Source organism: Myotis davidii, unplaced genomic scaffold, assembly GCF_000327345.1.
Source record: "Myotis davidii unplaced genomic scaffold, ASM32734v1 scaffold1561, whole genome shotgun sequence".
NCBI classification, from domain to species: Eukaryota; Metazoa; Chordata; class Mammalia; order Chiroptera; family Vespertilionidae; genus Myotis; species Myotis davidii.
Window position 1 is genome coordinate 62,273 of NW_006291530.1, and position 3,920 is coordinate 66,192.

The 3,920-nt window shown below is 39.6% G+C and overlaps 1 long non-coding RNA gene across 1 annotated transcript in view; it reads right to left on the reverse strand.

Moving 5' to 3' along the window:
- Nucleotides 1–605: 605 nt before the first annotated feature.
- LOC102753502 overlaps nt 606–3,920 on the reverse strand; it is a 3,932-nt gene continuing 617 nt past the window's right edge. Inside the window, exons 2-5 of the long non-coding RNA XR_435736.2 lie at nt 2,253–2,332; nt 1,490–1,539; nt 1,071–1,169; nt 606–981 (exon numbers count right to left, since the gene is read on the reverse strand). This is a non-coding gene — a long non-coding RNA (uncharacterized LOC102753502). The remainder of the gene's footprint in view (nt 982–1,070; nt 1,170–1,489; nt 1,540–2,252; nt 2,333–3,920) is intronic.

Genomic DNA, 3,920 nt, shown 5'->3' on the forward strand with positions numbered 1-3,920 from the left:
TCTTTATTAAAAGGCTCATCTTTGCCTCAGGCAAGCCCTATCCTTTATTTCTGTGCATCTAGGTCAACATGTCAAACTCAAAGGCTAACATGGGCCAAATGAAGAAGGTTTAATCTTATGTGGGCTGCAAAAAAACAAAAGCTTCAATTTTCATAGAAATGTAGGTGTATTTCGATAGAGACATGCTGAATACAAAGGGCTGAAATAAATGAGTAATTGTTAACATAAATAGAACATTTTAATAAAAATTAATATTTTCTCTTTAATGTTAACTTACCAGACACTGAATAAACTGCACAAATTAATAAGCATAACGCAAATAAACCTATTTTTCTTATTCTCCGAAAACGAAATATTTCCTGTTGCGCACACCAAACAAGTCAGTACAAGACTAATGACGTGGCCATCGGCTGCTAAAATATTCGCTGCTAGTATTAGTGGGGAGAAATGGTGCGCCTGTGCATAGGTGCGTAAGGGAAATGAATCCAACACGATTCTAGTAATCAGTCATAGCGAACATTTTAGTTCGTTATTAATAAGTATAACAGGATATTGTAAAAATTAAGTTACGAACTTTGTATTAAAACATTTCTTACATACCGTTGTATTGGCTGGGCCGCAAAAATATTTGTTGTGGGCTGCATGTGGCCCATGGGCCGCGAGTTTGACATGCTTGCGGTACCTAGTCAAACACATCAGGGAAATAGTTCTGAAAATTCTCAATACACTGAAGCACTTTAAAGGTTCCTAGTTCCAACAGTGTCCTTTAACTTGGCTCATTTAACCCAAATGACAACCACTGACCATTTACTCTTTATTTAAAGCTATTACTCAATTCCACAGGACGATTTTAGAAAAAAATTTTCTTAAAACCCCCCATACAACCTCATCAAGCTTCTGAATCCATACTTACTCTTCATCATCATCATCCTCATCATCATCGTCCTCATCATTTTCATCAGCAGCAAGTTTTACTTTTTTCTTTAAAGAGAAAAACAACAAAAAACCTCATGAGCAAGTGCCCAAACTAAAAACCGGAATAAGATACCTGTCGTAAATTACATCTATACCTGCGGAACCTTGCTACCATCTCCAGGGGCAGAACGCTTTCCAGACATGAGTTTCACATCCTCCTCCTCATCATCTTCTGACTGCATCTTCCTCCACAGCTAAAATAAATTTCTTTATTAGCTACTACCAAAACTCAACCCAGAAGCAAGAACTCAGAAAAAAGGGCATTAATATACAGTAATGAGTATTTAAAAACAGACTCGACTGCTTAAAAAAGGCAAAAAGCAAACAAAATTTTTTACAAAAAGGAACTGTGGGGCCTAACACTCATTACTAGGTTTTATATGCAAAATAACAGGTGTTTCCAGTTATAAATTAGTAATATATGTAACTACTAGATTCCCATTTGAACCTACTATAAAGATAGTAGTCCGGCTGGGACAAAGTAGCTGCATAAAAGATAATAAAAATAACATACCTACTAAGTGCTGTCCACTTTGCATCCTTTGCACCGGCCCCTAACCTGACCTGTGAACAGAAAAACAGCACTTCAACTTAAGTTTCTGTATTATACAATCCCCCCCAAAAGTTCTTATATTAAAAAAAAAGTTACTTATAAACTTTTCACTATTACCACTAATGGAAAACTAATTTGTGCACAATGTTGTCTTCAAGTTTTATGGGACTCTGACAATCAATTTCTCATATTCAATAAATTTGAACAAATGCATAAGATGATGTATAGGGTGCCACCAAAAACTGCATACACATTTTAACAGCCGATAGCTCAATTTTGAAAATGAAATGCATTTTAATAAACACCACCTTTATAATTATCCAAAGTGTTGCATACATTTTGGGGAGACACCCTATAGTTGCACATGTCATCACCTATCCACAGTATGATTACCTAACATTTATTGACCACCTACAAGTTCAGCAGCAACCTATGGCCTAGTCTCAGCAGGGGACAAAGATTTACCACTACCTTAAAGGATTTTATAAGGCAAATGAAGTATATAAATATAAAAAGTTGAACAGTAGTGTAACTGGACTTTTATATGATTACCAAAGGAGTGATAAAAATGCCAAGTTTTTTATCACAGGTATACAAAAAATCAGTATATACAATACTCAGTTATACAAATACTATCATAAAAATTAAGTATTAAGCCACATGAATAGGAACTAAGGCTGAAATCGAGAAAGGTTTCGTAGTTTATTTTGAAAAGTTTAAATACCGTTTGTAAAGATAATTGGTGCTCATTTTCATCATTATCCACCTTAAAGTGATAATCTTTGTCGGCTTTTAGTTCACAACCTGTAAGTGAAGAAAAAAAGCAACTATAACATGGAGAAAAAAATAATACTGAAACTTCATATGGGTAGCCAAAAAGGAAACAATTAACTTGTGATTTTTCACTATCTTACCAGAAGGCCTCTCTTCCTATGTTTCTTGAATACAAATGCCTATAATCAAATAACATCCATACAGGCTTTAACCATCCCTAGGATATGTCTATACTTGCCTTAAACATAATTTCTGACATAATTTAATGTACACCATTTCTGTTACTTTAACAATATGTTGACATATCCTAGGGAGTATTTCCAATGAAAAGGGTCAACAAAAAATATCTTGATATAAATTGATCAGAAACCCAGCTATTCAAAATGACTAGAAATAAAAGCACTATTTGTACAGTGAGTATTAGCTATTCCACTAATAAGCAAATTGTTTTAAGTACCATCAGAGTAAAATTTTAATTAATGTAAATGATTCCATTTAATTGCAGCACTCTAATACCGTAGTTACTAGTACATAGATGTTTAAATATTATTGCTCAATTAACAAAACTCAGCATGGCATATGAAACAAAATAAACTCGGGGCAGAATTTGCAGTTACTTGAAGCCTGACACACAAAGAAAGGGCTTCAACAAGTTTACTGAAAACCAGTTCTGCTCTTTCCTTAGTATGATATGTACTGTGTCCTGGGAAGAGGAGGAATACCAAAACCTTGATATATATAGTATAGTAACAGTACCGAGTCTTATTGACCCAAATTGAACTTGAGCACATTTCTCATCTTTTTTTTAAAAAAAAAAAAGCTCTTTGCTCGATTCTGCACATAAAAAAAAAGTCATTTATATGCGCCAGCTCTGGAGTCAGGACTCGTGGTTTAGATCTTATCTATTTACCTGCAAGTGCAACCTTCCTTAAGTCACTTTGGTTCTGGGCATCACTATCGCCACCTGCCTAGCGGGCAATTCCCACCTCTCGCGGTGAAGCCTGGTGAGGACCTGCCTGAACAAAGACCTCCACCATCCCGGTGCTACCAACCACTTCACCCGACATTTCCCACCTGACAGCCCCAATGAAGCCCCAGGATCCCGGGCTCAGGGGTGACAAGACACCAGTGAGCCCCGGAGATAGCGCCCACCCACTTCCTTCCCCCGACCACCTGCAAACCACAGGCTCCCAGCGCCTGCGCCTGCCCTGAATCCCGCGGAGGCACCGGGGCTCGGGGCTGGGAGCTCTAGAATGCCTGAGGCCTGGAGAGCAAGGCCAGGCTCTGCGCACCCTCTCCTCCTGGCAGAAGGCCTACGGCTCACACCACGAGCCGCACAGCCTCCTGCACGACTGGGGCCCCGCACCCAAGACACTGGCTGCGAATCAAAGCCTCCGCGCTCACACAGCCCTTGGGAAAGGTAATGCCTGGAGCTCGATGGTTTACCCCAGGCAACGCCGAACCCTCAGCCAGGCGGTTCCCAGGAACCCCAGACTCGGGGTCTCCAACCGCAGGCCAACAAGCTTCAGGCCACCCCTCCTTCCCATCCCTTAGTGCTCACCACACACACACACACACACCCCACCCCCCGGTGCTCCATCCCTGTGGCTGCAGGGCC